The following is a 23,021-nucleotide window of genomic DNA, read 5'->3' as shown; positions in this document are numbered from 1 at the left end:
GCGAGTTATGTTTACACAGTTGCTGTGATTGTTTGCAGGGGGACACCCTGTAGCTTTCATGTTAAGATCATACATATACCAAGGCACTTCCCCCAATTTTGGGGGTTAGCCGACATCAAACGAATGAAAAAAAGGGGACCTTTCCTCTCATGCTCTCCCCAGCCTGGGGACTCAACCGAGTTCGGCTAGCACTGCTAGGGTGCCACAGGCCGCCCCCCCCCCCCCCCCCCCCCGTTATCCACCACAGATGAAGCTTCATAACGCTGAATCCCCTAATGCTGCTAACTCTGCCGTCATCCAAGGCGACCGGAGGAAGCAGCAGGGACTACCGGAACTGCGTCACAGTCGCTCACCATTCATTTCTATTTCCAGCACGCTCTCTTGCCTCTCTCACATCTATCCTCGTATCACCCAGAGCTTTCTTCACTCCATCCATCTACCCAAACCTTGGCCTTCCTTTTGTACTTTTCCAACTCTTGCATTCCTCACCTTCTTTAGCAGACAGCCATTTTCCATTCTCTCAACATGGCCAAACAACCTCAACACATTCATATCCAATCTAGCTGCTAACTCATTTCTTACACCTGTTCTCACCCTTACTACTTCATTCCTAACCCTATCTAGTTCGAGATACAACAGCCATACTCCTTAGACATTTCATCTCAAATACATTCAATTTCTGTCTCTCCTTCACTTTCATTCCCCACAACTCTGATCCATACATCACAGTTGGTACAATCACTTTCTCATACAGAACTCTCTTTACATTCATGCCCAACCCTCTATTCTTTACCACTCCCTTCACTGCCCCCAAACACTTTGCAACCTTCATTCACTGCCTGACGTACATCTGCTTCCACTCCACCATTTGCTGCAACAACAGACCCCCAGTACTTGAACTGATCCACCTCCTCAAGTAACTCTCCATTCAACATCGACATTGAACCTCACACCACCTTCCCTTCTCGTACATCTCATAACCTTACTCTTACCCATATAAACTCTCAACTTCCTTCTCTCATATACCCTTCCAAATTCTGTCGCTAATCGGCCAAGCTTCTCTTCAGAGTCTGCAACCAGTACAGTATCATCCGCAAACAACTAATTTACCTCCCATTCATGTTAAGATAGTCCCAGATATTTCACCCTCTGTATGGGAGTCTTAAAGACCCATATTTGATATATTTCAATCCACAGATTGAGACAAGTGTTAAAATTTGTCTCGATGCTGAAGTGATTTCCTTGTAGGAGGGTTAAAGGGGGCGATCGCCGAGACCATTCCGTAGACAAGTGTCAATTAAAAGTGCTCATCAGACTAACGAGAATACTTGAGGAGTGGTAGTCAGTCCGAAGCATCATGCTTTGAATTGGTAGCTATTTTCCCCAAAGAGGAAGTGGAGAAATTCTCCTGTAGGACAGAGGGAATGGTTTCAAGAGTACATGTTCTTCAAGTCTACAGGGATAGAGCGGTCATCATTCTCAGAATGGAATGTATGCAGTTAGTCGTGGCTCGTCTGAATTGCATCTGGAGAACCAAGCATGAAGACTGAAGGTCGATCTCCAATTCCCTGTGTACTATAAAATCTGTAAGAGTAGACTGTAGAAGTCTGTAAACCTTCATGGCAGCATCAATATCACCTCTATATCTGCCAGTAAAGGTTGAATTTTGGTAGATCACTAGCAAAATAGGCTAGCAAGTCTGGAACGTTGTCGCTCCCCATACTGACTGGTATGTACCCGCTCATAGAAGCTGCAGGAAGTCGCTGAATTCATTGATCCTTACTGCCTTTCCTCCTTTTATCTCTCTACCTGGAAGGCCAAGTTGCGGGTGAATGAATGGAGGACGGTCTAAGCTTTTCCAGGAGAGCAGAGCCTGAAGTAGCCGCATTACTTCTCAACACTTGTTAAAGGTATGATGGGGATCTCTGAATAGTTATCCTTGAAGGGTCTGGGCGCTTAGCAGTAACTGATCAGTGGAAAAAGAGAACTATTTGCTCCTTCTGCCACCATTACAACCCAGGTGTTGTTTTCTCTGTGGGAACAGAGATGAAGCTCTTATATCATTGCATTCCATAAGGGACATAAATCTCTTGACTCCCTGGTCTAGTGAAGCAGGAAGCAATTGTATTCCTTTTCTCTGGGTTTCATGACACATCGGGCATCGAAATGGTGCACCAAGAAGGCACTGTTCTTGGAGTTTGATTGGATCAAATCTGTGTACTTTATCTTAATTAGATTTTAACAGACTCTGAATCATAGTACAGCGCATGTCTGTAATTGCATAGTTATCAAACATTGATGTTGCTTGGAGGATGGCCATGGAAGTACATTCCACAGCAGAGAACTCAAACGTTTGGACGTCGTGCCCTTGTTATAGGTAGCAGGTTGGCCAGGGCACCAGGCATCCAAGGCGACCGGAGGAAGCAGCAGGGACTACCGGAACTGCGTCACAGTCGCTCACCATTCATTTCTATTTCCAGCACGCTCTCTTGCCTCTCTCACATCTATCCTCGTATCACCCAGAGCTTTCTTCACTCCATCCATCTACCCAAACCTTGGCCTTCCTTTTGTACTTTTCCAACTCTTGCATTCCTCACCTTCTTTAGCAGACAGCCATTTTCCATTCTCTCAACATGGCCAAACAACCTCAACACATTCATATCCAATCTAGCTGCTAACTCATTTCTTACACCTGTTCTCACCCTTACTACTTCATTCCTAACCCTATCTAGTTCGAGATACAACAGCCATACTCCTTAGACATTTCATCTCAAATACATTCAATTTCTGTCTCTCCTTCACTTTCATTCCCCACAACTCTGATCCATACATCACAGTTGGTACAATCACTTTCTCATACAGAACTCTCTTTACATTCATGCCCAACCCTCTATTCTTTACCACTCCCTTCACTGCCCCCAAACACTTTGCAACCTTCATTCACTGCCTGACGTACATCTGCTTCCACTCCACCATTTGCTGCAACAACAGACCCCCAGTACTTGAACTGATCCACCTCCTCAAGTAACTCTCCATTCAACATCGACATTGAACCTCACACCACCTTCCCTTCTCGTACATCTCATAACCTTACTCTTACCCATATAAACTCTCAACTTCCTTCTCTCATATACCCTTCCAAATTCTGTCGCTAATCGGCCAAGCTTCTCTTCAGAGTCTGCAACCAGTACAGTATCATCCGCAAACAACTAATTTACCTCCCATTCATGTTAAGATAGTCCCAGATATTTCACCCTCTGTATGGGAGTCTTAAAGACCCATATTTGATATATTTCAATCCACAGATTGAGACAAGTGTTAAAATTTGTCTCGATGCTGAAGTGATTTCCTTGTAGGAGGGTTAAAGGGGGCGATCGCCGAGACCATTCCGTAGACAAGTGTCAATTAAAAGTGCTCATCAGACTAACGAGAATACTTGAGGAGTGGTAGTCAGTCCGAAGCATCATGCTTTGAATTGGTAGCTATTTTCCCCAAAGAGGAAGTGGAGAAATTCTCCTGTAGGACAGAGGGAATGGTTTCAAGAGTACATGTTCTTCAAGTCTACAGGGATAGAGCGGTCATCATTCTCAGAATGGAATGTATGCAGTTAGTCGTGGCTCGTCTGAATTGCATCTGGAGAACCAAGCATGAAGACTGAAGGTCGATCTCCAATTCCCTGTGTACTATAAAATCTGTAAGAGTAGACTGTAGAAGTCTGTAAACCTTCATGGCAGCATCAATATCACCTCTATATCTGCCAGTAAAGGTTGAATTTTGGTAGATCACTAGCAAAATAGGCTAGCAAGTCTGGAACGTTGTCGCTCCCCATACTGACTGGTATGTACCCGCTCATAGAAGCTGCAGGAAGTCGCTGAATTCATTGATCCTTACTGCCTTTCCTCCTTTTATCTCTCTACCTGGAAGGCCAAGTTGCGGGTGAATGAATGGAGGACGGTCTAAGCTTTTCCAGGAGAGCAGAGCCTGAAGTAGCCGCATTACTTCTCAACACTTGTTAAAGGTATGATGGGGATCTCTGAATAGTTATCCTTGAAGGGTCTGGGCGCTTAGCAGTAACTGATCAGTGGAAAAAGAGAACTATTTGCTCCTTCTGCCACCATTACAACCCAGGTGTTGTTTCCTCTGTGGGAACAGAGATGAAGCTCTTATATCATTGCATTCCATAAGGGACATAAATCTCTTGACTCCCTGGTCTAGTGAAGCAGGAAGCAATTGTATTCCTTTTCTCTGGGTTTCATGACACATCGGGCATCGAAATGGTGCACCAAGAAGGCACTGTTCTTGGAGTTTGATTGGATCAAATCTGTGTACTTTATCTTAATTAGATTTTAACAGACTCTGAATCATAGTACAGCGCATGTCTGTAATTGCATAGTTATCAAACATTGATGTTGCTTGGAGGATGGCCATGGAAGTACATTCCACAGCAGAGAACTCAAACGTTTGGACGTCGTGCCCTTGTTATAGGTAGCAGGTTGGCCAGGGCACCAGGCATCCAAGGCGACCGGAGGAAGCAGCAGGGACTACCGGAACTGCGTCACAGTCGCTCACCATTCATTTCTATTTCCAGCACGCTCTCTTGCCTCTCTCACATCTATCCTCGTATCACCCAGAGCTTTCTTCACTCCATCCATCTACCCAAACCTTGGCCTTCCTTTTGTACTTTTCCAACTCTTGCATTCCTCACCTTCTTTAGCAGACAGCCATTTTCCATTCTCTCAACATGGCCAAACAACCTCAACACATTCATATCCAATCTAGCTGCTAACTCATTTCTTACACCTGTTCTCACCCTTACTACTTCATTCCTAACCCTATCTAGTTCGAGATACAACAGCCATACTCCTTAGACATTTCATCTCAAATACATTCAATTTCTGTCTCTCCTTCACTTTCATTCCCCACAACTCTGATCCATACATCACAGTTGGTACAATCACTTTCTCATACAGAACTCTCTTTACATTCATGCCCAACCCTCTATTCTTTACCACTCCCTTCACTGCCCCCAAACACTTTGCAACCTTCATTCACTGCCTGACGTACATCTGCTTCCACTCCACCATTTGCTGCAACAACAGACCCCCAGTACTTGAACTGATCCACCTCCTCAAGTAACTCTCCATTCAACATCGACATTGAACCTCACACCACCTTCCCTTCTCGTACATCTCATAACCTTACTCTTACCCATATAAACTCTCAACTTCCTTCTCTCATATACCCTTCCAAATTCTGTCGCTAATCGGCCAAGCTTCTCTTCAGAGTCTGCAACCAGTACAGTATCATCCGCAAACAACTAATTTACCTCCCATTCATGTTAAGATAGTCCCAGATATTTCACCCTCTGTATGGGAGTCTTAAAGACCCATATTTGATATATTTCAATCCACAGATTGAGACAAGTGTTAAAATTTGTCTCGATGCTGAAGTGATTTCCTTGTAGGAGGGTTAAAGGGGGCGATCGCCGAGACCATTCCGTAGACAAGTGTCAATTAAAAGTGCTCATCAGACTAACGAGAATACTTGAGGAGTGGTAGTCAGTCCGAAGCATCATGCTTTGAATTGGTAGCTATTTTCCCCAAAGAGGAAGTGGAGAAATTCTCCTGTAGGACAGAGGGAATGGTTTCAAGAGTACATGTTCTTCAAGTCTACAGGGATAGAGCGGTCATCATTCTCAGAATGGAATGTATGCAGTTAGTCGTGGCTCGTCTGAATTGCATCTGGAGAACCAAGCATGAAGACTGAAGGTCGATCTCCAATTCCCTGTGTACTATAAAATCTGTAAGAGTAGACTGTAGAAGTCTGTAAACCTTCATGGCAGCATCAATATCACCTCTATATCTGCCAGTAAAGGTTGAATTTTGGTAGATCACTAGCAAAATAGGCTAGCAAGTCTGGAACGTTGTCGCTCCCCATACTGACTGGTATGTACCCGCTCATAGAAGCTGCAGGAAGTCGCTGAATTCATTGATCCTTACTGCCTTTCCTCCTTTTATCTCTCTACCTGGAAGGCCAAGTTGCGGGTGAATGAATGGAGGACGGTCTAAGCTTTTCCAGGAGAGCAGAGCCTGAAGTAGCCGCATTACTTCTCAACACTTGTTAAAGGTATGATGGGGATCTCTGAATAGTTATCCTTGAAGGGTCTGGGCGCTTAGCAGTAACTGATCAGTGGAAAAAGAGAACTATTTGCTCCTTCTGCCACCATTACAACCCAGGTGTTGTTTTCTCTGTGGGAACAGAGATGAAGCTCTTATATCATTGCATTCCATAAGGGACATAAATCTCTTGACTCCCTGGTCTAGTGAAGCAGGAAGCAATTGTATTCCTTTTCTCTGGGTTTCATGACACATCGGGCATCGAAATGGTGCACCAAGAAGGCACTGTTCTTGGAGTTTGATTGGATCAAATCTGTGTACTTTATCTTAATTAGATTTTAACAGACTCTGAATCATAGTACAGCGCATGTCTGTAATTGCATAGTTATCAAACATTGATGTTGCTTGGAGGATGGCCATGGAAGTACATTCCACAGCAGAGAACTCAAACGTTTGGACGTCGTGCCCTTGTTATAGGTAGCAGGTTGGCCAGGGCACCAGGCATCCAAGGCGACCGGAGGAAGCAGCAGGGACTACCGGAACTGCGTCACAGTCGCTCACCATTCATTTCTATTTCCAGCACGCTCTCTTGCCTCTCTCACATCTATCCTCGTATCACCCAGAGCTTTCTTCACTCCATCCATCTACCCAAACCTTGGCCTTCCTTTTGTACTTTTCCAACTCTTGCATTCCTCACCTTCTTTAGCAGACAGCCATTTTCCATTCTCTCAACATGGCCAAACAACCTCAACACATTCATATCCAATCTAGCTGCTAACTCATTTCTTACACCTGTTCTCACCCTTACTACTTCATTCCTAACCCTATCTAGTTCGAGATACAACAGCCATACTCCTTAGACATTTCATCTCAAATACATTCAATTTCTGTCTCTCCTTCACTTTCATTCCCCACAACTCTGATCCATACATCACAGTTGGTACAATCACTTTCTCATACAGAACTCTCTTTACATTCATGCCCAACCCTCTATTCTTTACCACTCCCTTCACTGCCCCCAAACACTTTGCAACCTTCATTCACTGCCTGACGTACATCTGCTTCCACTCCACCATTTGCTGCAACAACAGACCCCCAGTACTTGAACTGATCCACCTCCTCAAGTAACTCTCCATTCAACATCGACATTGAACCTCACACCACCTTCCCTTCTCGTACATCTCATAACCTTACTCTTACCCATATAAACTCTCAACTTCCTTCTCTCATATACCCTTCCAAATTCTGTCGCTAATCGGCCAAGCTTCTCTTCAGAGTCTGCAACCAGTACAGTATCATCCGCAAACAACTAATTTACCTCCCATTCATGTTAAGATAGTCCCAGATATTTCACCCTCTGTATGGGAGTCTTAAAGACCCATATTTGATATATTTCAATCCACAGATTGAGACAAGTGTTAAAATTTGTCTCGATGCTGAAGTGATTTCCTTGTAGGAGGGTTAAAGGGGGCGATCGCCGAGACCATTCCGTAGACAAGTGTCAATTAAAAGTGCTCATCAGACTAACGAGAATACTTGAGGAGTGGTAGTCAGTCCGAAGCATCATGCTTTGAATTGGTAGCTATTTTCCCCAAAGAGGAAGTGGAGAAATTCTCCTGTAGGACAGAGGGAATGGTTTCAAGAGTACATGTTCTTCAAGTCTACAGGGATAGAGCGGTCATCATTCTCAGAATGGAATGTATGCAGTTAGTCGTGGCTCGTCTGAATTGCATCTGGAGAACCAAGCATGAAGACTGAAGGTCGATCTCCAATTCCCTGTGTACTATAAAATCTGTAAGAGTAGACTGTAGAAGTCTGTAAACCTTCATGGCAGCATCAATATCACCTCTATATCTGCCAGTAAAGGTTGAATTTTGGTAGATCACTAGCAAAATAGGCTAGCAAGTCTGGAACGTTGTCGCTCCCCATACTGACTGGTATGTACCCGCTCATAGAAGCTGCAGGAAGTCGCTGAATTCATTGATCCTTACTGCCTTTCCTCCTTTTATCTCTCTACCTGGAAGGCCAAGTTGCGGGTGAATGAATGGAGGACGGTCTAAGCTTTTCCAGGAGAGCAGAGCCTGAAGTAGCCGCATTACTTCTCAACACTTGTTAAAGGTATGATGGGGATCTCTGAATAGTTATCCTTGAAGGGTCTGGGCGCTTAGCAGTAACTGATCAGTGGAAAAAGAGAACTATTTGCTCCTTCTGCCACCATTACAACCCAGGTGTTGTTTCCTCTGTGGGAACAGAGATGAAGCTCTTATATCATTGCATTCCATAAGGGACATAAATCTCTTGACTCCCTGGTCTAGTGAAGCAGGAAGCAATTGTATTCCTTTTCTCTGGGTTTCATGACACATCGGGCATCGAAATGGTGCACCAAGAAGGCACTGTTCTTGGAGTTTGATTGGATCAAATCTGTGTACTTTATCTTAATTAGATTTTAACAGACTCTGAATCATAGTACAGCGCATGTCTGTAATTGCATAGTTATCAAACATTGATGTTGCTTGGAGGATGGCCATGGAAGTACATTCCACAGCAGAGAACTCAAACGTTTGGACGTCGTGCCCTTGTTATAGGTAGCAGGTTGGCCAGGGCACCAGGCATCCAAGGCGACCGGAGGAAGCAGCAGGGACTACCGGAACTGCGTCACAGTCGCTCACCATTCATTTCTATTTCCAGCACGCTCTCTTGCCTCTCTCACATCTATCCTCGTATCACCCAGAGCTTTCTTCACTCCATCCATCTACCCAAACCTTGGCCTTCCTTTTGTACTTTTCCAACTCTTGCATTCCTCACCTTCTTTAGCAGACAGCCATTTTCCATTCTCTCAACATGGCCAAACAACCTCAACACATTCATATCCAATCTAGCTGCTAACTCATTTCTTACACCTGTTCTCACCCTTACTACTTCATTCCTAACCCTATCTAGTTCGAGATACAACAGCCATACTCCTTAGACATTTCATCTCAAATACATTCAATTTCTGTCTCTCCTTCACTTTCATTCCCCACAACTCTGATCCATACATCACAGTTGGTACAATCACTTTCTCATACAGAACTCTCTTTACATTCATGCCCAACCCTCTATTCTTTACCACTCCCTTCACTGCCCCCAAACACTTTGCAACCTTCATTCACTGCCTGACGTACATCTGCTTCCACTCCACCATTTGCTGCAACAACAGACCCCCAGTACTTGAACTGATCCACCTCCTCAAGTAACTCTCCATTCAACATCGACATTGAACCTCACACCACCTTCCCTTCTCGTACATCTCATAACCTTACTCTTACCCATATAAACTCTCAACTTCCTTCTCTCATATACCCTTCCAAATTCTGTCGCTAATCGGCCAAGCTTCTCTTCAGAGTCTGCAACCAGTACAGTATCATCCGCAAACAACTAATTTACCTCCCATTCATGTTAAGATAGTCCCAGATATTTCACCCTCTGTATGGGAGTCTTAAAGACCCATATTTGATATATTTCAATCCACAGATTGAGACAAGTGTTAAAATTTGTCTCGATGCTGAAGTGATTTCCTTGTAGGAGGGTTAAAGGGGGCGATCGCCGAGACCATTCCGTAGACAAGTGTCAATTAAAAGTGCTCATCAGACTAACGAGAATACTTGAGGAGTGGTAGTCAGTCCGAAGCATCATGCTTTGAATTGGTAGCTATTTTCCCCAAAGAGGAAGTGGAGAAATTCTCCTGTAGGACAGAGGGAATGGTTTCAAGAGTACATGTTCTTCAAGTCTACAGGGATAGAGCGGTCATCATTCTCAGAATGGAATGTATGCAGTTAGTCGTGGCTCGTCTGAATTGCATCTGGAGAACCAAGCATGAAGACTGAAGGTCGATCTCCAATTCCCTGTGTACTATAAAATCTGTAAGAGTAGACTGTAGAAGTCTGTAAACCTTCATGGCAGCATCAATATCACCTCTATATCTGCCAGTAAAGGTTGAATTTTGGTAGATCACTAGCAAAATAGGCTAGCAAGTCTGGAACGTTGTCGCTCCCCATACTGACTGGTATGTACCCGCTCATAGAAGCTGCAGGAAGTCGCTGAATTCATTGATCCTTACTGCCTTTCCTCCTTTTATCTCTCTACCTGGAAGGCCAAGTTGCGGGTGAATGAATGGAGGACGGTCTAAGCTTTTCCAGGAGAGCAGAGCCTGAAGTAGCCGCATTACTTCTCAACACTTGTTAAAGGTATGATGGGGATCTCTGAATAGTTATCCTTGAAGGGTCTGGGCGCTTAGCAGTAACTGATCAGTGGAAAAAGAGAACTATTTGCTCCTTCTGCCACCATTACAACCCAGGTGTTGTTTCCTCTGTGGGAACAGAGATGAAGCTCTTATATCATTGCATTCCATAAGGGACATAAATCTCTTGACTCCCTGGTCTAGTGAAGCAGGAAGCAATTGTATTCCTTTTCTCTGGGTTTCATGACACATCGGGCATCGAAATGGTGCACCAAGAAGGCACTGTTCTTGGAGTTTGATTGGATCAAATCTGTGTACTTTATCTTAATTAGATTTTAACAGACTCTGAATCATAGTACAGCGCATGTCTGTAATTGCATAGTAATCAAACATTGATGTTGCTTGGAGGATGGCCATGGAAGTACATTCCACAGCAGAGAACTCAAACGTTTGGACGTCGTGCCCTTGTTATAGGTAGCAGGTTGGCCAGGGCACCAGGCATCCAAGGCGACCGGAGGAAGCAGCAGGGACTACCGGAACTGCGTCACAGTCGCTCACCATTCATTTCTATTTCCAGCACGCTCTCTTGCCTCTCTCACATCTATCCTCGTATCACCCAGAGCTTTCTTCACTCCATCCATCTACCCAAACCTTGGCCTTCCTTTTGTACTTTTCCAACTCTTGCATTCCTCACCTTCTTTAGCAGACAGCCATTTTCCATTCTCTCAACATGGCCAAACAACCTCAACACATTCATATCCAATCTAGCTGCTAACTCATTTCTTACACCTGTTCTCACCCTTACTACTTCATTCCTAACCCTATCTAGTTCGAGATACAACAGCCATACTCCTTAGACATTTCATCTCAAATACATTCAATTTCTGTCTCTCCTTCACTTTCATTCCCCACAACTCTGATCCATACATCACAGTTGGTACAATCACTTTCTCATACAGAACTCTCTTTACATTCATGCCCAACCCTCTATTCTTTACCACTCCCTTCACTGCCCCCAAACACTTTGCAACCTTCATTCACTGCCTGACGTACATCTGCTTCCACTCCACCATTTGCTGCAACAACAGACCCCCAGTACTTGAACTGATCCACCTCCTCAAGTAACTCTCCATTCAACATCGACATTGAACCTCACACCACCTTCCCTTCTCGTACATCTCATAACCTTACTCTTACCCATATAAACTCTCAACTTCCTTCTCTCATATACCCTTCCAAATTCTGTCGCTAATCGGCCAAGCTTCTCTTCAGAGTCTGCAACCAGTACAGTATCATCCGCAAACAACTAATTTACCTCCCATTCATGTTAAGATAGTCCCAGATATTTCACCCTCTGTATGGGAGTCTTAAAGACCCATATTTGATATATTTCAATCCACAGATTGAGACAAGTGTTAAAATTTGTCTCGATGCTGAAGTGATTTCCTTGTAGGAGGGTTAAAGGGGGCGATCGCCGAGACCATTCCGTAGACAAGTGTCAATTAAAAGTGCTCATCAGACTAACGAGAATACTTGAGGAGTGGTAGTCAGTCCGAAGCATCATGCTTTGAATTGGTAGCTATTTTCCCCAAAGAGGAAGTGGAGAAATTCTCCTGTAGGACAGAGGGAATGGTTTCAAGAGTACATGTTCTTCAAGTCTACAGGGATAGAGCGGTCATCATTCTCAGAATGGAATGTATGCAGTTAGTCGTGGCTCGTCTGAATTGCATCTGGAGAACCAAGCATGAAGACTGAAGGTCGATCTCCAATTCCCTGTGTACTATAAAATCTGTAAGAGTAGACTGTAGAAGTCTGTAAACCTTCATGGCAGCATCAATATCACCTCTATATCTGCCAGTAAAGGTTGAATTTTGGTAGATCACTAGCAAAATAGGCTAGCAAGTCTGGAACGTTGTCGCTCCCCATACTGACTGGTATGTACCCGCTCATAGAAGCTGCAGGAAGTCGCTGAATTCATTGATCCTTACTGCCTTTCCTCCTTTTATCTCTCTACCTGGAAGGCCAAGTTGCGGGTGAATGAATGGAGGACGGTCTAAGCTTTTCCAGGAGAGCAGAGCCTGAAGTAGCCGCATTACTTCTCAACACTTGTTAAAGGTATGATGGGGATCTCTGAATAGTTATCCTTGAAGGGTCTGGGCGCTTAGCAGTAACTGATCAGTGGAAAAAGAGAACTATTTGCTCCTTCTGCCACCATTACAACCCAGGTGTTGTTTCCTCTGTGGGAACAGAGATGAAGCTCTTATATCATTGCATTCCATAAGGGACATAAATCTCTTGACTCCCTGGTCTAGTGAAGCAGGAAGCAATTGTATTCCTTTTCTCTGGGTTTCATGACACATCGGGCATCGAAATGGTGCACCAAGAAGGCACTGTTCTTGGAGTTTGATTGGATCAAATCTGTGTACTTTATCTTAATTAGATTTTAACAGACTCTGAATCATAGTACAGCGCATGTCTGTAATTGCATAGTAATCAAACATTGATGTTGCTTGGAGGATGGCCATGGAAGTACATTCCACAGCAGAGAACTCAAACGTTTGGACGTCGTGCCCTTGTTATAGGTAGCAGGTTGGCCAGGGCACCAGGCACCCATTGAGATACTACTGATAAAGACTTATTGGGTCCTTTGACTGACAAGACAGTACTAAATTGGATCTTTCTCTCTGGTTATGGCTCAATTTGTCTTTGCTTACACATACACCAAGAAGTCTGGCCTATTCTATTCTATTCTTCTTTGTTCAAGGAGTTAACTACTGCAATATGACAAATTCGAAGATAATTTGTATTTTTCCTAACCATACAAACCTTAGCTATTTACATTGGGTTTACCTTTTAGCGTAGCTGAAATGACGAGCCAATAGTTTTCAACGAGGGTTAATTACCCCCGCGCTAGTTAGCGGGGAATAGGGGAAGGGTAGCTTGCTACCCCTCCCCCCCCACACACACCGGTGATTTGCTTCACTTCACTTAGAGGTAGGACTTGTCTTGGGGGTCAGGGATGGCGGGCACATATGTGTAAATAGCAAAGGTTTGTATGGTTAGGAAAAATACAAATTATCTTCGAATTTGTCATTTGTTCCGTAATCGAAATACAAACCACGCTATTTACATTGGGTGACTTACCCCTTAGGAAGGGTGGCAAGTCCCCAGCCTTACTGACTTCGGCTTTGCCCGGGAGCTCAATCCCTCAGTGAGCAGCACTTGAGAAAAGGAGCCCCTGCACCTCACAAGTTCCTAGCATCGCTTGGAACGAGTGGCCTACATAAGCAGTGTGTGGAGGAAAAGTGTGACTCGTCCTATGAAGTTGACCTAGAGACCTTTAGATAGGAATCTAGGATAGGACGTTGCCAATACCACCTCATCAGGGTATGGGGGACGCAACAGTATTAAGCTTAATACTAGGAGCACAAAGAAGCATGGGTTACCTGCAGAGGTCGAGGTCAGCTATGCGAGGACCAGGATGCTGCTTCCCCAAGAGAGGGGAGAATGAAGAAAGAAGTAAGGGTCAGACATACTCTTTCATTCACGCAGACTAAGACCGGGTAACAACGCCCTCAACCTACTGCTACTTATCCAAAAAGGAGCCTGAGGTTAGACCAGCTGTTGTGCAGCCACCACAGGGCCGATAGAAAACATATCGAGGCTCCTGTGGGTCACGTCTTGCAGGTAGTGGGCTGTGAAGGTCGTCTGACGCTTCCAGACCCCAGCTTTAAGTACCTGCGTCACAGAGAAGTTTCTCTTGAAGGCCAGGGATGTAGCAACACCCCTGACATCGTGTGCCCTAGGGCGACGTGACGGAGGAGGGTCTGGATTCAAGGCATGGTGAATAACCCTTCGAATCCAAGCTGAGATGGTGTTCCTGGTGACCCTCCTCTTAGTCCTGCCTGTGCTCACAAACAAAGCCTGCACTTGAGGACGGACTACAGCCGTTCTCTTCAAGTAGTGCCTCAGACACCTCACTAGACATAGTAGCAGCTGGTCTGGGTTGCTTGTTACAGAACGGAGACTCGCTATCCTGAAATAGTCGAACCGAGGATCCGGCACTCCAGGATTCTGAGTCTTGGCTACAAACTCAGGGACGAACCTGAACGTTACCTCCCCCCATCCCCTTGAATGGGCGATGTCGTACGAGAGACCATGAAGTTCACTAACCCGCTTGGCCGAAGCCAAAGCGAGTAGGAAAGCCGTCTTCCAAGACAGGTGGCAATCGGAGGCCTGGCGTAAAGGTTCGAAGGGAGGTCTCTTAAGAGCCCTGAGGACTCGAACCACGTTCCAAGGAGGTCTCCCTTCCGACTGGGGGCAGGTAAGTTCATAGCTACGTATGAGTAGCGAGAGTTCTAGCGAGGAAGAAATATCCACGCCCTTCAGCCTGAAGGCCAAGCTTAAGGCTGAGCGATAGCCTTTCACCGCCGAGACAGAAAGGCGCATTTCTTCCCACAGATAAATGAGGAAGTCCGCTATTGCTGGAATAGTGGCATCGAGTGGAGAGATACCCCTCCCAAGACACCAACCACAAAAGACTCTCCACTTTGCTTGGTAGACTCCCTCAGAGGACCTTCGCAGGTGCCGAGACATTCTCTCCGCAACCTGTTGCGAAAAGCCTCTCTCCGCGAGGAGACGCTGGATAGTCTCCAGGCGTGAAGCCGAAGCGAGGCTACGGCCCTGTGAAGGACGCCGGTGTGGGGTTGTCTGAGAAGCTCGTGTCGTGGAGGAAGCTCCCTCGGGAGCTCCGTCAGGAGCTGCAGAAGGTCCGGAAACCATTCCGCGTGTTGCCATAGCGGAGCTACCAGAGTCATCGAACAGTTGACCGATAGTCTGGTCCTGTTGAGCACCCTTCTCATCAGACAGAACGGTGGGAAGGCGCACACGTCGATGTTGTCCCACCGTTGCTGGAAAGCATCTTGCCAGAGTGCCTTGGGGTCCGGGACTGGAGAGCAGTACAGGGGCAGCTTGAAGTTCAAAGCTGTCGCGAACAAGTCCACAGTCGGGGAACCCCACAAAGTCAAGACTTTGTTGGCTATCTGAGGATCCAAAGACCACTCGGTACTCACTATCTGCGAGGCCCTGCTCAGACTGTCAGCGAGCACATTCCTCTTCCCAGGAATGAAGCGAGCTGATAGTGTTATCGAGTGGGTTTCGGTCCACCTCAGAATCTCTACTGCAAGATGGGATAGCTGCTGCGAAAAAGTGCCTCCCTGCTTGTTGATATAAGCCGCTACCGTGGTGTTGTCGCTCATCACCACCACGGAGTGACCCGCCAGGGACTGTTGGAACTGCTGAAGAGCCAGAAAGACGGCCTTCAATTCTAGCAGGTTGATGTGTAGGCACTTTTCTGATTCTGACCAAAGGCCTGAGGCCCTCTGGCTCAGAACGTGCGGCCCCCACACTTCTTTTGACGCGTCCGAAAACAGATTCAATTCCGGGGGGAGGACGAGAAGACTCACTCCCTTCCGCAGGTTCTCGTCGACCAGCCACCACCGCAAGTCCGTATGTTCCAGAGACCCCATTGGGATCAGAATGTCCGGGGAATCGGGTCTTTGATTCCACCGGGACTTGAGCCGCCATTGAAGGGATCTAATCCTGAGGTGGCTGTTTGGAACCAGACGAGCCAGGGAGGATAGGTGACCTAAGAGACGCAACCACGATTGGGCGGGGAGTTCTTCTCGCCTGAGGAAGGGTTCCGCCACCCTCCTCAGTCTTGCTATCCGGTCATCTGATGGAAAGGCTTTGTGGAGATTGGTGTCTATTAGCATGCCTAGATAAACCAGTCGTTGGGACGGCTGCAGAGAGGACTTCTCGAGGTTTACCACGATCCCAGATCCTGGCAAAGATCCAGAAGCCTGTCTCGGTGCCAAAGAAGGGTCGACTCCGAGTCTGCTAGGATCAGCCAATCGTCCAGATAACGAAGGAGACGAATGCCGTTCCTTTGCGCCCAAGATGAAATCAGGGTGAACACTCTGGTGAACACCTGAGGAGCTGTGGAGAGACCGAAACACAGCACCTTGAACTGGTAGATCTTGTCGTCTAGGCAAAATCTCAGGTACTTCCTGGAAGACGGATGGATTGGGATCTGGAAGTACGCGTCCTTTAGATCCAGTGTGCACATGAAGTCTTGTGGTCTCACCGCAAGTCTGACCGTGTCTACTGTCTCCATGCTGAACCGTTCAGAGCTGAGAGGTCGATGACGGGTCTCCAGCCTCCAGTAGCCTTCTTTACAAGAAATAGTCGACTGAAGAAGCCTGGGGAGCCGTCGACGACCTCCTGGAGAGCACCCTTCTAGAGCATGGTCTCGACTTCGGCCTGAAGGGCCAGCCCCTTTGCCGATCCCGTGGCATAGGAGCTCAACGACACTGGATTCGCTGTCAAGGGAGGTTGAGATGTTGTGAACGGGACGCGATAGCCTTGGCCGATCACTGAGACCGTCCAAGCATCGGCCCCGTGTTGCTGCCACCTGCGGACGCAACGCTGAAGGCATCCCCCCACAGGTGGACACGCAGGGGGACTGCCACCCCTAAGTCTTGCCTCCCCTGGAGGACTTACCGCCCCTCTTGACCTTGGCTGGAAAGGGCTGGGGCTTAGACACCACCTTCTTAACTGCCGGTGCCTGCTTTGGAGCTTTACGAGGCTGTTTCTGCTGTTGTGGCGGGGCTGGAGGCTTATAGGGCCGAGTTGTAAGGGCCCTATGGAGGAGGGAGTCCGTGCTGGATTTCCTTCACCTCTCAGCCATTCGCTCCATGTCTTGAGGCTCAAACAGGTTCTCCCCCAGAAGGGAAGCATGTCGGAGCCTACACACATCCACGGCGGGGACCTTCGGATGGAATCTCTCGGACACAGCATCGCGACGCTTCAACACCGAGTTGGCCCACAGGGTGGTAACCTGGTGCGCCAAAAACTCGATGGAGCGGGTGCCCGAGAGCAAGAAGGTCTCCAGGGCCTTCCTATTGGTCTCCTTGGACAAGTCCTCCGATCGCAATAGGATGCCCAGAGATCCTAGCCAAAAGTCCAGCCACGAAGTGGCCTGCATGGCACACTTAGCGACCTTCTCGTGGCTAAGGATCTCTGCCGCCGAGAACAACACCTGCCGGGCAGAGAGCTTCTCAAGGGGAACTCCCTTCGCCAGCTCCTCCACAGAGTGATGGAGAGGAAGAGCGAGGTTGGGCTCACCCAGAATCTCGAAATACCTCCTCTGCTGAAGACGAGGAGGAGGAATGAGCTTGTTCCCGGCAGTGGAACGACTGGAGGAGGCAAGAAGCGCGAGCTGAGCGTTGGCCCTAGCTCTGGCACTCTTCAGACCCCGAGACCAGGGCAGAGCCGCACTGGTCTTCGGGGCCTTCCGAACGTCAAACACTTCATCCAAGATCGTGTCTTTGCCTTCACGGGGGGCGATGACTGGATCCATAAGCCCGTTAAGTTGCCTTATCAGGCTTAGGACCTGCCAGAAGGCATGTTCGGATTCCTGCTGTTCTCCTCCCTGCGGGCTGGCAGCTAAGTCTCCTGCCCCAGGGATCTCTTCCTGGGGTGAAACGTGGACATTACCCCGGGTAGTCGTAGGTTCCTGGCGAATCCTTGAAAGAGGATTTCGGGACGGTCTTGGAGTCCTTGGATTCCCTCCTGGGAGGGATACAGGATCCCAACAAAGAGGTTCGAGGGGTCCCTTCCTCACGAGATGATTCTCCTCCATGAAGCGAAGTCTCCGCCCTTGGTGTCGAGGGAAGACTACCGCCCCACTGGACTCACCTGAGAACGGAAAGGCCTCGTCCACGGGAGAAGGAGAAAGCACTCGGGCAGGAGAAGGGGCCTTCGCAACGGACCTCTTGGGAACCAACTTCGCCCTGGGGGAAGTCACCACGAAGTCCACTCCTCTCTTTCTCTTCAGCGTAGGAGAGACAGCCGTTGGTTTGTTATCCTGGTCGGCGAGTGCTGGTTTCATAACCCTCACTAATGCCCGCGCCAGAGGACCAAATCAAGTCTGTTGCTCCAAGGACACAGAGTCCGAAATCCTCGCTAAAGGGAAAGGGATCGGGCGATCCTTTGGAGTGGACACCACAGTACCTGCCTGAAAAGAAAGTGGGGAAGAATGATGTACTAACCCCTCCTCAGTAGTATCCTTGTCCTGCACTACCAACCTGTGTTTGGGTGGAGGCGATCCCGAGCGTTGTCTAGGAACACTCGTTCCTTCTGCTACCACCGGCTGCGGAATTCGCCGCGAACGATGGTCGCGCGAGGGCGAATGGTTGCGCGGGCCAGCAATCGCGCGGGCGCGCAGGCGAGCGGTCGCGCGGGCGAGTGGGCGCGAGGGTGGGCAGGTGAATGAGCGCGTGTCCGAGGCGGCAAACGCAAGCGTTGGCGCGATGGCGAGGAAACGCGCTGCCGCGTGGGTGAGGAAGACCGCTGGCGATGTGGATCAACAGGCGATCGGTGATGAGCTGGTGAGCGCTGATGCGCAGGTAGGCGATGGCGCGTTGTGGCTTGGTGACGCGTTGGCGAGCGATAGCGAGCAGCATGCGCCGGTGAGCGATCGCGAGATGGCGAGCTAGTAGCTGGCGAACCATGTCCCTTCAGAACCTCCGGCTGACGAAGCGTTGGAGAACGTTGGCGCGCAGGCTGTAACACACGCGGGCGGTCCGGAGATCGCTGAGAAACAGGTGATCGCTGACGAGTAGAACGCTGGTGAATAGGCGATACCAAAATCGCCTGTGCGTGCTGACGAGCAGGTGAACGCTGGCGCGTAGGCGATCGTTGACACGTGGGAGAACGCTGGCGAATAGGCGATACTAAAATCGCCTGTGCGCGCTGGCTTGCAGGTGAACGCTGGCGAGCAGGTGATCGCTGGCGCGTAGGTGATCGCTGGCGAGCAGGAGGTCGACGCGTGAGATCCTGTGAAGGGACAGGTGGCGCGGCGCGTTCACGAGCAGGAACAGGAAGATCGCTGGCGCGTTGGCGAACATGTGCGTTAGTCACACGCGCTGAATGATGTTGTATAGCCACAGGATCAAAAGACTGATGGCGAGCAGGGAGCTCAGCAGGAACTGTAGGATGGTCAGAGACCGCAGGGCGATGATCCTCAAATGAGCGCTGACGCTCAGAAGAGAGCTGACGAGCAGGAGAGCACTGGCGAGGAGGGCGAACATCAGGAGAGCGCCGACGAGCAGGTGAGCGCTGACGAGCAGGTGAGCGCCGACGAGCAGGTGAGCGTCGACGAGCAGGTGAGCGCCGACGAGCAGGAGAGCGCCGACGAGCAGGTGAGCGCTGACGAGCAGGACAGCGCCTGTGCGCTAGCACTGCTCGTGGAAGAGAAGAATCCCTTTGCCCCGAAGGGACCGTTGCCCGTCGGGTGACGAGGTCCCCAGAAGGTGAAATTCTAGCAGGAGTAGGAGACCGATCCCCAGAGAGGTCCAAAGGAGCTGGAGCTGTAGGTTGAATACGACGAGGAGAGTCCTTTTCGGAAGAGGAAGATCCAAAAAGGCACCTCTTAACACCCTTATAAGGAGATGGGAGGCCCTTGCGACGCAGCGGACGGTGAGCCTTACGGCGAAGGCGGCCACGGGGAAGATCATCAGGACCATCAGTCCTCCGAAGGGGAGTCTCAGTCAAGGCACTCCCCTTAGAGGGAAGCTGGACAGCAGACGAGCCCGTGGGACTCACTTCCCCCTTCGAAGGATGTACGGAAGGGGGAGGAGAGCTGTCAGCACCAACATCCTCAACTGCACCTGCAGAGGATTGCCCCGCCCCGTCGGAGGCCTCTGCCACCATGACGTCGACGATAGACAGAGGGTCTACCTCTGCTACCGCCGGCGACTGCTTAACGGCGGCCCCCAACCAGACAAGGTCAATCAGGGCCACCCTGGAGGGAAAGCCCTTAAGCCCCAGGGAAGCCCAAATCTGTAAAAGATCATCATTAGACAATGAATTATCAATAACCTCCCCCGGAGGAGGAGGGGGGACCGCCCCGCTATGGGAGGCGACGCCCTCTCCCCCCACCCAAGGTCGGGAAACAGAACTAGGGCCTGCGCTACCACTCGGCCGACTCTCCTTAGGAGCCGGACGAGGGGGAGCTTCGGAGGAGGTTTGGGCGACGAAAGAAGAGTCCCGAGAACCTTCCTCCCTCAAGGCAACCCCAGAAGGAGAACGGTCTCTCTTGGACTTCTTCTTACGCCGACGGCCAAACCTCTCCCACTGGGAGGCAGACCACTCCCTACACTCACTACACATGTTTTCCTGGTCACACCGTCGGCCTCGACACTGCGGGCAAAGGGTGTGAGGATCTGTATCCGTGGCCAATATAAAGGTCCCACAAGGGCGGCCGGCAATACCAGGGCACGTACGCATAGCAACAGGTAGTCAACTTTAAACACACACAAAAGCTGTAGAGAAAAAGCAGAAAAAAAGATTAAAGGCTGTCAACGAGGACGATGGACAGACACGTCTGTTCATCGCCGAGCCAAAAGTGAAGTGAAGCAAATCCCCAGGATGTGGGGGGGAGGGGTAGCAAGCTACCCTTCCCCTACACCCCGCTAACTAGCGCGGGGGTAATTAACCCTCGTTAAAAACTATTGGCTCGTCATTTCAGCTACGCTAAAAGGTAAACCCAATGTAAATAGCGTGGTTTGTATTTCGGTTACGGAACAAGTAATTGTTCAGAGGCTACTTCCCCTTGGTTAGGGTAGAACTGACTCTTTAGCTATGGTAATCAGTTCTTCTAGTAGAAGGACATTCCAAAATCAAACCATTATTCTCTAGTCTTGAGTAGTGCCATAGCATCTGTACCATAGCCTTCCACTGTCTTGGATTAGAATTCTCTTACTTGAGGGTACCATCGGCCACGTTGTTCTATCTTATTTCTCGCTCTGTTTTTTTTTCTAAGTTTTTATAGCTTATACATTATAGATCTAATTTAAGTGTTACTATTATTAGTATATTTTTGTTTGACCGTTTATTTATTTCCTTGTTTCCTTTCCTCATTGGGCTATTTTTTCCTGTTGGAGGTCTTGATCTTATGGCATCTTGCTTTTCCAATTAGAGTTATAGATTACCTTGTAATAATAATAATAATAATAATAATAATAATAATAATAATAATCACAATGATAATAATAATAATGATAATAATAATTAGGGTCCCAACCGTCAGTCAGCATAGACCCTTTTGATTTGATCGATTCGGGAGGGAGTCTGCAAAAGCCCAGAAACTAAGATGGTATTAATTGTTGTAGTTTAAGGAATTCCATTACTCATTGGAAGTCATACTAAGCAGCCCTAAGGGTAGTGGTCTCTATCACCTTCTTCCTGAAAAAAATACTCCCCACGACCTTGCTTGGAGAGGATCCTTGCCGACAATTGTGCACGCATGATGTATGTGGCATCCCAGAGCTTGTTCAAGTGCTGAGATCAGAGTCATCTGTTCCAACATTTCAAGCACATCACTGAGATAGAAGATTTTGGCATCTGGGAACACTCAAGTCATGGATCGGGCTTTGAGTATGGGAAGATTTAGATCAAGAGTATTATCAGCGAGTTAGAAATTCCAACGCTATGGAATCACTGAAGCGTCCTGGGAATGTCCTAGACCGGAAAGGAATGTGGGCTTCTGACTACGTCCCGGCCAGCAGTGTTTACACTCGGCGAGTACTGGAAGCATGAGTTCTCATACATCATACCAAAAATCCTTCATGGGGACTGAGTCACCCATTCTGATTTTGAGTCGTGCATGCATGTGAGAACTTCCCAGCGAGTGGACTACCCATGCAAGGGAAGAACAGGTGACAGAGGATCTCATTCCCTACCACAAGAGCATGTGGTAGTGTCTTCCAGTGACTAGAAAGCCATGAGGAGAACGATCAAGAGGTGACTGATTATGCGGTGACCAATCACACAGCACCCAACATTCACTAGACCGATCTTGCGATAACTGATCATGCTGAGACCGATCACTAAGAAACCGATCATGAGGAGAGCAGGGATCATATTACCGATCTCGCTCAAGTGACGTAATGTCTCAACCCTTGTAAAAGCAAGAAAACTTGGAACTAAAGTACCTCAAGGAGAGGGACCTCGTGCATCCAGGTGAAAAGAGAGAAGGCCAGTACCATTGCTTCTGATCGACAGTGCTAGTGCTTGGTTTGGTACAAGAACGAGCAACAGTAGTAGGAATGTGTAGCACGAGATGGAATACTGTAGAAACAGCAGGGGAAACCTCAAAAGTCCTGACAGTAGCCAAAGTTTTCAAAATATTTCCTGCCAACAGGGCACCAGCAATGCCCATGTAAGACAACTTCAGTAGGTCCAGGTCGTCGTCGATGGTCTGTCCAGCCACGGGAGACCCTCCAGGAAAAGGAATAGGAGTACTATCTCACTTGATGAAGGTGATACTTTCACTTATGCTGAGGAGTACTCCAAGAATGAGCCGAGTTCTCTTCATCCCCTACACAAATTCCTTCAGAAGACAAAGCCCTAGAGGAACCTGAGAGAGAGACAGCATCTCAAGCACTGCCTAAAGAAAAGTAGGAGCTAGTAAGTTTCTTGAGCCTCATCATTGGAGTCACCAATGCTAATAACGAAGAATCCCCTTAGCATGCTTCTTATTCTTAGCAAACTCCAACCACTACCTCTATTAAAGAACAATGGTTTGTATTCGCATAGGAACAAAATATTTCTGCAGTACTGTA

General features: G+C 48.1%; 1 protein-coding gene across 2 annotated transcripts in view; it reads right to left on the bottom strand.

The window, feature by feature from the left end:
- Positions 1–23,021, bottom strand: part of LOC137658744 (BRISC and BRCA1-A complex member 2-like) — a 77,868-nt gene that overhangs the window by 47,681 nt on the left and 7,166 nt on the right. The gene's annotated exons all lie outside the window — the stretch shown is intronic.

This window comes from Palaemon carinicauda, chromosome 19 (assembly GCF_036898095.1).
Source record: "Palaemon carinicauda isolate YSFRI2023 chromosome 19, ASM3689809v2, whole genome shotgun sequence".
Classification (NCBI taxonomy): domain Eukaryota; kingdom Metazoa; phylum Arthropoda; class Malacostraca; order Decapoda; family Palaemonidae; genus Palaemon; species Palaemon carinicauda.
This window is presented reverse-complemented; position numbering and strand designations above follow the sequence as displayed.